The 13,277-nt window shown below is 35.8% G+C and overlaps 1 protein-coding gene across 3 annotated transcripts in view; it reads left to right on the top strand.

Moving 5' to 3' along the window:
- Positions 1 to 13,277, top strand: part of LOC137393339 (methyltransferase N6AMT1-like) — an 89,489-nt gene that overhangs the window by 38,987 nt on the left and 37,225 nt on the right. The window contains exon 9 of one of the 3 annotated variants that reach the window (XM_068079865.1): positions 6,541 to 6,801. The exons of the other annotated variants lie outside the window; for them this stretch is intronic. The gene's annotated coding sequence lies outside the window, so the exon portion shown is untranslated. Of the gene's footprint in view, positions 1 to 6,540; positions 6,802 to 13,277 lie in introns of those variants that run through there. 3 annotated transcript variants of the gene reach the window in all.

The following is a 13,277-nucleotide window of genomic DNA, read 5'->3' as shown; positions in this document are numbered from 1 at the left end:
GAGTCACCCTGTGTTGCACCAACACATCCACACTTTGTCTGACAAAAACCTCATAAGGTACCTTACCTTGTACAGAGGTTAAATTAAGATGAGAGACCAGTTTTTGGGCTAGGCCGCTTCACATAAACCTTATCTCTTAGGTGTATATCAACAAAGTGCACCCGTTTGTCATGCTGTCTCTTGCTTTACACTGGCGGCTTCATTATTGTCATGAGCTACCCTCCAGCAGCCTCTTAGCTTTTGTGTTAGTCTCCATGAATTCATCTGAGGACTCAAAACAGGCTCATCGGTTGAAGGACACAGCAAATGAACTGGTAGACGGCATGTCTGTTCGTGCTCCATCTCGGAGTATGTCCAGTTGAGGAGTGCTTGCTGGTTCGATAGGCTAGAAGTACTAGGTCCAAATATGAACACCAGCCTTTCTGCTCTTTACCGATGTAGGCTCATTTACTGAATTGAGGAAACTTAATATAAATATTTCTTGTGAGTGAGCTATAATGACGAACATCTGAGAAAACTTGAGCTAATTAGAAAAGTTATCGTCTGAAAGTGGAAGTATGAAAAATAACTAGGTGAATCCATACTTTTCCACATGTGTATATATATATATTTGACATATATATTTGTTTCACTTTTTCAATTTAAAAACATGTATGTGCAAGAACGAGCAAATAAGCTTTGCTGTCTTTGCCTTCTTTTGGCCTTTGTTCTCTATCCGAGACTCGGGCTTCGCTTGCTCCCGAGTCGATTCTGCTACGATTGCCGACCTGAGCTGATTTGGCTTTCTGCTTGTCCAATCAGTACTGTTGGCTTCGACCACAATATGCTTGCAGTCATGCCCTTGAAATTCTACAGATCTATTTTGGATGACCAGAATGTCTGTAGCCTACTAGAGTAGCTAAAAATAGCACAGAAACCAATAAATTACATTCGCAGTTTATATGAGAATGTACTTGAAAAAGTCACTAGTAACACATTCAGTGCTTAGCGTACAAATTCACTAAGCACTGGATTCACCACTTGTCACTCCAAGAATGTGGTTGCGTAAAAAAGTTGTCGTGACTGTTAGCTAAATATTTTTTGTCTACCTATATATAATGCATATGGTACTGAAAATGTGGAAGTTTAATTCTCTGGAAAGGCCGCTGTGTGCTCATTGATGGCTTAGAAATGCTAACTGGTCTGTCAAGGAATATAGAAAATAGGTCTGAGTATTAGTATTATGCGAGGCAACAAAAATCCTCAAGTCGCAGCGCATCAAAAGGCTATTACCAAATATAGTTTATTTTCAAAACCTTTGTATATCCACTTAAGATACTTTTGAAAAAAACAAATGCTATTAGAAGACTTTTAAAGTATAAAAAAGACTGTCATGCCAGATAAGGCTTTTAAAATTTTTAATTAGATTTTGCCTGCTACTCCATTTAATATTACTGTACTAGGTTTACTTTTGTTTTGTATCAGAGAGGTGAATGCTTTGCTTGCTGTAGCTATACTGGTTATTATCAAGCTTGACCATACAAGTTATACATCAAATCACATGGTTCATCAGAAGTCGTACCAAGGTCAAACCACAATCACAGTTGTCGGCTTTGTGTTGCAATACCCCTCTACCAAGGACATTGCATCCCTTTTCCGTTTTAGGACAAAAGGCAGTATCCCAACAGACACAACCAAACTAGCAAATGAAAAAAATTCTAAGGTGTATAAGCATTATGTTGAAAAACAACAATCCAGTTAAAATATACATGAAATGATGAATAGATGAAATGATACAAGTATCTATTCTATATAAAGCACGGAACACAAAGAAGAGATAATACTTGTAGATACGTGTGTATCGATAAGAAAATGCAGCAATGTACTTGCATATTCTAAACTGTCCTAACATCAAATCTGCATGTTGGGTAGTACTCCGCCCTCAAAATCTGTTACCCTGGAGCGCATAAGCTACCGAAATACCAAATAGTTCTGGGGTTGCCGAGTTCGTTTGTGGGCAATGGTTACCCCGGTGAAACCCTCAGCATCAGCAGTCCGATGTGCATCACTCGACGACACATCCGCAGTGGAGCTAGCTGTAGGCACTAATTTGACAAAAGTTGAGTTTCACCTTGTATGTTTTCCACTACTATCAGTCACAATGGCCTCTGACCCATGTTTTGAGGTAACAATGTGTTTTTCATTTTCAAAAGTTAGCTCAAGCTTCCCTGAGCAGCTGTTCTGTAAAAGCAGTGTCACCTACATCTACCTCAGCACTACCAGCATTGCGCTTTTTATCAGGTTGTTTTATTCTGACATTTAGCCACTGCATCCCTATCAGCAGCTTGCTCATGCACTGTAGGATATGGCTCTAGGTCTAACATAGGTATTTTTGTCTGCATCTCACGACTTAACATAAGTGTGAATGGAGCAACACCGGTGCTACTGTGAAGAGTTGAGCGGTATGCCATCAAAAACTTTCTCCACTCTTTCCACAAGTTTAAACTGTTAATGAGCTATGCGTAGTGCTTACAACAGTATCCTATTTGCCCTTTCAACCTCCCCATTGGCTTGCGGCCAAAGTGAAGTAGTGGACACCCATTTGATTTCACAATCAGCCAAGTAGCGCTGAAACTCATCAGATCTAAATTGGTGGCCATTGTCAGTTCTCGGAGCTTCACAGAATCCCATTCTACTAAATACTGTGTCTAAAAAGTCAATAGTTTTCTCACTGGTTGTTGTTCGCATAAATGCACATTCTACTTATCTAGAGTAATAGTCAACTAGCACAATCAAGTGTCGGCCATCTGACAGAGGTCTAAGCAAATCTAAACTGAGAAACTTCCATGGCTTGTTTGGAAACTTTGTCTTATTCAAGGGCTGTGGTGCATCGGGCTGACTGACCTTCAAACAGTCAATGCAGTCTCTACAGAACTTCTCTGCATCTCTGTCAATACCCGGCCACCACATTTTACTCCTAAGCCTTTACTTACATTTCACTATGCCTTGATGGCCCTCATGAGCTAATACAATGGCACGGTTTCTCAGTGCACTTGGCACCACAGTTCTATGACCTCTTAGCAAAACACCATCGACCTCACTAAGTTCAGTACTAACTGATTTGTATCCAATGTTACAACCAGGGAAATCATTTGTTTGTAGTCCTCGCAATACATTTTTTATTTCATCACAATTATTTGATGCTGTCGCAAGCTCATTCCAGTTCAAAGCAATAGGCACCCACTCTTTGGCTACCTCATCTGCATACTCATTACCCACTACAACAGCTATAATTGAACTCTTTGCATGCATTTTAATCATTTATGAGGAAGGGTCAGCAAAATTCTGTCTGGCTTGTATATAACTTGAGAGAATGCAAGCGCAATGTCTATCGCTCTATTCTTGGCGCAGGCTTAGACCTAGGATTGCTAAAGAATAAGCTTTAGTGGCTTGTGATCAGTAATGTATGGCTGATTAGAGTGTCCCGGGTTTGCAACCCGAGTTGATAAACCGAGTTGTAAGCCCAGTATTACAACTCAAGCTTTTTAGTTATACCGCGCTCACAAACTCTAGTTTGTAAATATAAGGTACAATATACTGGTATTATGGTAGCATAAATGTAGATCTGGTTATATTAACAATGGTACACCAATAAGCACCTGTTAGCTAATAGAAATTAAACTGCATATGCACGTACTGTAAAACTAGAACTTATTTCTTTTACCAGGAACTCGAGTTTACAACGCACTAGTTGTACACCAATTTTGAAGAACTCGGCTTTTGCAAACCGGTGAAAATCTGCTCAAAAGCACGTTGAAAAACCCGAGTTACTGTTTCCGAGTTAGCAATGATCCAACTCGCTCCAAACAACTCAATTGTTCTCATCGCTTTTTTAATGATTTTATCTAGCTATATTTTTTATATTAGTTTTTTTTGATGCATCATTAAACCTCCTTGGCATAATTTTTATGTTTATCCATTTCCGGTGTTCGTTCAGTTTCTTGTCAGGTTCTAGAGGTCTGTTTGTCATTTAAAAAAGAAGTGGCCTGGCCCCCACATAGATTGTTTTTTAGTCTACTTTTTCCATTCTACATTTGTTTTTGTGTTTTTATATTTATATATAATACTTTTTATTGTGCTGATCAGTGTTAAGGTGCTAATCAATATCATTAGCGTGAAATTTTTCATATTGTAACTAGTAACACACTAGCTATTCTTACTAATACCTCAAGGATTTTAGAACACTCATGAACATGTCATGAGGCACAAATGTCGAGCGCCTCATTTGTTGTTTGTATGCTAATGAGTGATCGACTGGTAGTTACAAGCTTCTTTTGAACTCTTCTTGTCAATGGAAGTGATGATAGCAGTTTTCTAGGTTGTGGGCGATTTCTTTGGTTTTAATGAGACTTGATATATATATATATATTTGAAACAGCGAGCTATCAAGGAAGGGTGCACTAAGAGTTCACATTTCTTAAATTTATTAGGTCTTAGGAACTTGTTGTTTTTCAAGTCGTATATCAGGTTGTTCACACCATCTCCATTAATGTCTATCGGTTCTGTGATTAGTTAGTTACAGGGTAATCTGACGCGTCTGCTGGTGCTGACATGAAACGATAGATATTTTGTATTATTCAAACTTATCTCAAAATTAACATTATGCTGGCAATGATATAGAATATTGATGCAGATAATAAAAAAATCATAACATTACTACTGGTAAAAAACAATTATTACATACATGTACTACTGGTAAAAAAAACAACTGTATTTTCACCAGTTTGTAACCTAAAAACTATTTACATTACATACAGTTTATATAACAAATCAAAAACTAGGCATGAACATTGTAATAATACAACTGATGGTAGTTTTGTTAGATCATTTATTTGTTCATCAGTGCAAAATTGTTTATTAAAAATATGTGTTAAGAATATCTGCGCGCTTGTGGTCTTCAGTTGTAGTTGATCCACAAGGCGTCTTTTTTTTACCATGTAGGTATATGTAGAATGGTTTGCTATTACCTTTAGACAGAGGCTTGCGTATTTTATCATTGATTAATGTCTTTTTTAACATGAGAATTGTCTTTTTTGTTGTTTCGTCTTTCTTGCTTATATTTGTTTAGGAAAAATCAAAAGGATCGCCCATCCTTTTGTATTTTGTTAGGGTCCTATGCTGATTATCAATTAGTTTTTTAGCTCTTTGATTGAACCATGGAGGTTGGTTTGGTGCTGGTAAGGTAATAGACTTTACTGGTACAGATGCATCAATTGCTTTTCTGAAAGAACATTTAAATTTGAGCCACATCTCTTCAACATCGTTCAAATTAGACAGTTCTTTCTCTGTATTTGTTATCATAAAACCACACCTATAAGCCATAGAAACAGGCCAATTTAACTGAGAAACATAAAAATTGCTAGAAGTCGCCTCATCCCATCATTTATAGAAAGTTATATGTAGATATGGTTTGCATTGCGAGTTTAAAAAAAATAGTAGGATGTGACACGCGCAACAAAAATATTCCCAAAATTGGATTTTTGAAGTAACAAAAAGTTAAAATATGTTACATTTTTTTGCAATTTAAAAATCAAATATTTTCATGCTACTACTTAGTACAAGAACATAGACCAATAACAGTGCTTTGAAAAAACCTAAAGCTTAATCGTTGTAAAACTTAATCATTTTGAGGCTCTTTCCAATCAAACCAGTCTTCATTTTTTTCACATTTAAAAGATAAATCTACAAAAGAAGTTTTATGCATTTTAAGTTTCTGTTTAATTTTCACAAAATCCAATGTTTTTAAAGATTTTCGTGAGTAAAATATTCAGTTTTCATTTAACTATCGAAACCGGGGCTCCAGTTTTTTGAACATCATCTGAAGGAAAACCCTATATTTGTGAAACCTTACTGCAGTAATATATTTAATGGATAATAATTTACTCATATATATGAAAACATATCACTAACGTCTCAATGTAAATATATAGGTAGGCGTTAGTTGTTTTCCGCTTTATAGCTCTGATAACAACTCCCATAAACTCGGATGGTTGGAAAAATGGTCCCGTGTTCCTTCCCAGATTGACTGTTGTACGTGTAGGATCGACCAAATTTTCCATATCAAACTCCTTCATTAACTTCAAAATCAGTTTCTCCACGCTACCTTCTAAATTAATAGAGTAGCTCTCCCGCCTCTTACCAGGAGCTTTACATTACAAAATAACACACAATAGATTAAAAAGAAAAAAATTATGGAGCATTGCCATCCATCTGGAATGTCTCAAAAAGCTGAGATAAAAATTGCCTCAAACTCACAATTGTAATAGCTAAAGATCAAACTTTCAACACAGCCCAGTTGTACAGTGTAAATTCAGTAGTGGCCAATAGTTGTTCGCAACATATATTTGTTCTAAAGGGTATATAGGAATTTGAGATATTTGTGTGCATATGGTTTGAAAAAATAGATATAAAACTTTTACTGCATTTATATCTGTTTTGAGATTAGCCAAAATAATTGGCACTTTGAATTGACATTGTCACACTGATATGTAATGATTTTAGATAGAGGTTTTAATATCTGTTTGGAGCCGCCTTTATGACCTGATTGATTTCCATCTTCCATCTTTCCATCTCTTTGTTTCTGCAACACTTCTAACCTACTAATGCACAACTATTAAAAGAAACTTGAAATTCCCTAGCTGTTCATTACACCATCTACAATATTTATTTAGTATCATATGCTTTTCTTTAGTCAGAAGATTAATATTTCAAATAATAAGAAAACAAATTATTAGTTAACAAGTATTATCATTTAAATATGAACACACCAATATTGTAAATAATGTTAATATGTATATAACATACTGATATTCCCTTGGACAAACTTCCCATTTCTTTGCAATTTCACACCAATCGAGGCTTTGTATTGCTGCTTTCTAAGATTTTGTCCCTACAAGTTGAAAATCGTTGAACATTTCTGTCAACTCTATCTAGGTTGGTCCACCTATGCAGGTTACATTTATATAACTAGCCTGATTAATTACGCTTTCTTTGCGGCAGCTGGAAGAGAGGGAAAAGAATTTCTTATAATTCTCAATATTCCTGTAAGATACTTTCCTGTAAAATGAGAACAACATATTACACAATATATTCACACTTTATTAGGGGTCAATATAATTTATGAAATAATTTTTTTATGTTGTGCCAAACAGAAAAAGCAAAATAAACTAGATAATTGGTTCTCAAACAAAAAATCAAAATGCTTCCAGATACAAACCTGCTGTTTTAACTCTAAAATATTGATATTGTTTTTCTTACAGAAATCCAATAATTTTATATGAAAAAAAAATTAGATGTAAATCAAAAAAGAAAAACTGATAAATTTGAACCAACACTCTTCTGCAATAATATTGTGAGGCATCAAAAAGAAAATATTTATATATGCAATACAGCTATATTGAGAATTGCACCCCGGATGTTCATCACAAGTGGCAAGTGCAGTATCCACTGCACCACAGTGGACACTGCTTTACTGGAGTGTAATATCCGATCTGAATCTAGGCTTTAGGCTTCAAACTGGTCTTCTTGGTGGTCTAACATGCTATTGATGTAGAAGTTGTTTGTTCAAGCTAGGCAAAGCCAAGTTGATCCAGTATACCTATTTGGCCAATGTCCAAGTTTTATTAAGTCAAAAGTAGCAACTTACCCGAAACCGCAAGTAATGGAGTGACAACGAAAACTTGGAAACAAAGTCTTGAGAAAACAATTGCTGACACAGTTTGGGTCATAAATAATGATCCGTAGAATATTACAATGTCTATTCTTTTACAAAATCTGAAGCCCCTAACTTCAACGGTTATTTAGATATTCATAATTAAAAGAAAGAAAACAGTTTTTGGTGCCAGTGCTGCCGCAGAGACATCATAAGTGTATAAAATACATCAATTATCAAGGTTTAAGGTACTATCTACCAATGCTCAAACTTTCAAGCTCTTAGCTCTGGCCAGTTCTGAGATCACTAAGAAAAAATTTACGAAAGAAAAAAAAGATGAAATACTGACAAAAAGTCTTCCAGATATAATCTGGACGCCTAATAACATACTAGTCTTCCATATGAAATGTGGAAGCTTAATTACTTGAAATTTTTAAAAATAACTATATCATATTGTAATCAATAAATACTCTATCTGATATGTAAGTCGAAAGCAGAGTCGCCGCTGCAACATCCTTTTTCGTAGCATCAAACTTTTTTATCGGCGGAGCATAACTGTATATCTTTAGATGTAAGATTAGTAAGTTGGTCCATTGTGTTTATTTGTAGCAAAAGCCAAAACCAAGGGTAAAACAAATTGATGTGATTGAAACTCTAAAACAACGACAAGAATTGTTAGGGTTTGCTTTTCATCATATTTTACATACACTTACGTAAATTTTTATCAACTTTTACCAGTCAAAGCAATATCAAATTGTAAAAAGTAAAAAATTTAAGTTGCTTTTTTCCAAAATGAGAAAATAACTTTTTCTTGTATGATACTTGTTACAATGTAAGGTAGTGAAAGGACAAATTTCTATTTTCCACCTATTCGACTTTAGGCCTCTTCTGGACTGTTTGTAAAGAGAACTCTGCTAGATAGTGGTGGCACGAGACAAGATCCCTTCTCGAAAAATGGGGTTGGCAAGACAGTGTCTCGTCTAGCCGGAAATGTGTTTCAATAAAAATACAAGAATGAATTGAGAATTCTCTTCATTAAACAAGCAACTCCTTTTTTGTTGGTCAGAATGAAATAAAAAGCATATTTTTGTCTAAAGTTCAGTTTCCTTTTTGGTATCTCATTTTTTGTCTTGAAGTTTGAAAAGCATCTTGTCTCGCCTTGTCTTGCAATGCTTGGCAGTTTTGTCTTCACTTTCACTACACCTAGACATTGTAAACATGCTAGATGGATTCCTAACGCAACCATTTTTCACACTGTTCACATAAATCCCAGATGCTCAGCAACTAGTTGTGACCATAATATCGTTGATATAATCTATATCACTGTTTACACAGAGACAGTTTTCCTTATAGGACATCTAATGTATGCGAATGTGAACCAGGCTTGAAGCACAAGCTTTTACACAGCTGATAAGTTTGAAATGCTTTAGACAGACCCTTGTTCAATAGCGTTACACTACAAATTGGTGTTTTGTTTATGCCTCTATTAGAACAGGCACAGCAGTTAGGGCTAGAATCCTGCAAGAATAGTTTTGCCAGAATGACACAAAAGTGGTTTAAACCCACAACCTTTTGATGAAGAGATCCAGCCACTCGTAATTGTGCCATGCTAACAACACCCTACTCTTTGGAAATTATCAACGATAAAAAGCTCTGACCAATCATCGTCATATAAAGTTATATCGAAAAGAAACATCGACTTTTACAAAGTGTTTTTTCTATATATTGTGCTGAAAAGAGAAACTCAGATAATAAGTAAACAAAGAATTTAAAGTCTAATATTGTTTATTTATGTAAAAACCAAATGATTAGGAAGTTATTAAAATTGTTGACGGATGATTTTCATGAGTAGAGTCAATCATAACATTGTACAATTCTGACTTATGTATGGTGAAAACATCTGTTTTTGGCGAACAATTCTATATAGAGGTGATCAAGGTGGTGTTTCTGCAATTAAATTAAACATACAAATTTAATAAAATTCTTTACTCCGTTCAGTTCAGGTACATACATGTATGTAAATAATGGCTAGTAAAAGGGTTTGCATGTGGCAGTACCCTAAAACTAAAGTCTACACTGATTCCTTCTAAATAAAGTTAGCTTACCCAGTGTCAGTTGGTTTTCTCCACTTCTTATATCTCAGTTACCTCAATGTATGTGCATGTCAAATAACTGACAACAATTGATATTTGGAACAGAAAAATTAATAGTCCGTTTGGTAGTGCCACCAGCAACTCGCCTTCTGTGTATTGCACTTCAAAGTTGTTTTTTCCTAGAAGTTAAAAAAAGCAACTCTAAACTAGATATAATGGGTTTTCCTACGAAACATCCAAAGGCCTCCAAATGTTCAATAATATGCCTGTGTAAAGTAAAATAAATAAAGGATATTCGCTTTCCTGCGAAAAAATACAATGATTTGAAATAATATACAATTAATCGACAAGAAAAAATTGCTAGATTTCAAACGATTTTTCTGCAATATTATTGTAGGCTCTTAAAAAACGAAAGGTTGTACAACGCCAAGGATCGGCCTCCGAGACTTTCAAATTCACTGTCAGATGCAATATCCATTGTTGTGCAATATCTAGCAGGTTGCTGAGAGACACTTCATAAATTTAGTTACAGGGGCACAGAGGTAGAAATAACAAACAAGGAAATATATCAGTCGTTGGTATCAACTTTCAAGCAGACATCTTGGCTTCCAAATATATACATATTACATCAATTTCCAGCTGTTGACACTCAAGTGTGTATATGACAAATAAAGCTTGGTAGAATTAATGTATATTGTATTGACAATTGTCTACATGGGATATGGCAATGGTAGGTTGCTGGTATGATATAATAACAGTTCAGTAGGAACGGATGCTTGACGTCGATATATACTTATCTCACACTTCAGCCAATCGACAAATAATCTTTTGTTATCCTTCCAGTTGGTTTGGCACTGCCTACAGAACCCGGTGGAGCGCCATTGAGCATGCTCTCTTTAAAATGCACTCTGGGAAAAATCAGAAAAGGTAGTATTGAAGTTGCCTGAGGCGCTCACGAATCCAACAATTGCTATCAATGTTCCTCTTTCGCCTGATGTAGTCAAACCAACTCGCTTGGTATTCCATCCTGCTATTATCTTAGGTAGGTTGTGGACTGTGGTTAAGACAGTTTGATCCACATTGTAAATGCCAGGTGGCTGAAACTTGTAACGGTCGAGTGCTTCCTTCAAATTTGCAAAGAACTCAGCTACTGCTGTTTTTTTAAACGCTGTTGCTCCGGAGAGGCTTGTTGCTTCTGGTTTTTGTACAGAAAGCTCCTTATGTCTTTTCATGAACCCATAGAGCCAGTTTTCACCTATAAATAGAATTTTAATATTCTGGTTGATCAAAACTAAAATCACCTTACAACAGTTTTATCATTGTTAAAACATTGAGCAAAATTGTTAGTAAAATGGGATGAGAAGACAAAGCTGCTTGTTTGCTGGTGTCCCATGTGGTAGGGTAAGTCTGGCGGTTTATCATTGCATATTTATATGCCAACTCCATCGGCATTTTTCTTATCAGACCAGTATGCATCTTTGACGCGGTCAATATCTACTCAGGGATGGATCTTTCTTGTTCATCATCAAACACTTTGGCATGGTTAAACTTTGGTTGGTAAGTAACAAGTGCTGTGGCTTCACCGTGGTCTATTGCCTTTTTTATTTTTGTAACATAGCGAGCTAGCGTAGATTTGGTTATCCATTAGTCCTCAGCTACTGGACGCATTGGCAATTTTCTGTCAATGACCGCTTGAACAGCTGCCCTGAATTGCTCATCACTTTGAGAAGCTCGCTGCGTTGGCTTCGGATTTCGTACTATTTTCTGCAAACTTAAATTTGGTTCAAATTCACTCATCTAAGCCTACATATACTCACAACTATCTACATTTTTTAGCAGACATAATGGCCTAATTCCAATGTATCAAAACAAAAAATTCTAGAGAAACAAGCAAACAACACATTTAGTGTACATTGGGACATGCTGGGATGCATTGGGACATGTCCCAATGCACCCCGTCCCATAGCACCCCGGCAAAGGTTTTCTAACAAAAATCTGACAAATTTCTGACAAAATCGGCCACTGTAAACGCGACATTACACGATCGCCAATACTAACAACACCAAACTGCCGCCATTCTTGATCCGTCAGAAATTTGATTGTTTTTGGCTGCACCTGCAATTAAACGAATAGTAGTTGAAAGGAAAAATAATAGCATAGCTACTATCTCCTTCAAATCACAAACACTGTTCAACAAATTTATATTTGAAATGCTATAATTTAACACAGCATCTCACTTTGCTAGATATTTCTTTCAAAATAATAGTTCCGGAACTATAAAGTGCAACATGCGTAAATGATGGGACATTTGTGGTGTCCCATCATTTATGCATGTTGCCTTTCATAGCTCCGGAACTACTATTTTGAAAGCAGTAAATTTTATATTACCCAAGTCAAGAAAATAAATGCATCGATTAATTCAAAGAATTTTTTTAATAAGACCAAATGTGCGTGTGTAGTTGTGGCATCAAATAAATCTAATTGTCGCATCATTATTTATGAACTCGCCCAAATATAAATGTATATAAAATAATCTAGTTTAAGTTGAGCACATCTAAATATGAAGCTGGAGGTGCTTCATCATCTCTTTCGTCAACTCCTTCATCAACTCCTTCATTTGCGATAACTTACATGGTTTTTATTTTTGTTCCGAGTGCTTTTGATGGTGTCATTTTTCTGAGGTATCCTGCAACCTCCATTCCGAAGTGATAATTTATGTCCTTTTCTTGTTCTTTTCGTGCAATCCTTTCTTGGACTCTCTTAGAAATTTCTTGGAATCGCGTTCTGTAAAATTGGACAGGGATATGCATGTGAGTTCGATTACAAGGATCCCATAAATTATGCATATTTGCTAACTTTTAGTGTTTTACGTATGCTTACTGGAATGGATCTTCGGTATTTTCTGCAGTCCTTTTAGTCGGTGGCATATCATGCATCGTTTGTGTTTGTGAAGTTGAAGGTGCAGGTGAGGCAGCAGGAGGGCTGCTTAAGGAGGCTGAGGTGGAAAGGCATTCAACGCTCTCTATTATAGCTGCTTCAGAGCGGGGGGCCTCTATTGCATGTGACATTAATGCTTGGTAGTTACTCTGTGTCCTATAATCAAGTTGAAAAACAATCGAACTATAAACAACGACCACAATTTTATAAACTGAAACTTATAAAAAATTAACGATATATATTAACTTACAATCTTTTTTTGCTGTAATCCCGTAACCATTGAAGATGCTCCCATAGTGGCCATGTTACTATTGGTGCGCACGTACGAGGAAAACGTATTTCATATATTTCCAACACTTTTGGATACTGATACCTGCAAAATATTAACAGCATGAATAATAGTAAGTATCAGGGTATCATAAGAAATCCTACAAAACTGCTTCATATGCTTCGTGCAACAGCCCAAACTCAAAATAAAATATTTAATGATTTTATATATTCTTTGGTGAAAGCAAAACTCGCATACAATACTTGTATACTAACCATCTTCAGGTTTG

This window comes from Watersipora subatra, chromosome 1, assembly GCF_963576615.1.
Source record: "Watersipora subatra chromosome 1, tzWatSuba1.1, whole genome shotgun sequence".
Taxonomy (NCBI): domain Eukaryota; kingdom Metazoa; phylum Bryozoa; class Gymnolaemata; order Cheilostomatida; family Watersiporidae; genus Watersipora; species Watersipora subatra.
The sequence above is the reverse complement of the archived record's forward strand: the minus strand, read 5'-3'. Positions and strand labels throughout refer to the sequence as shown.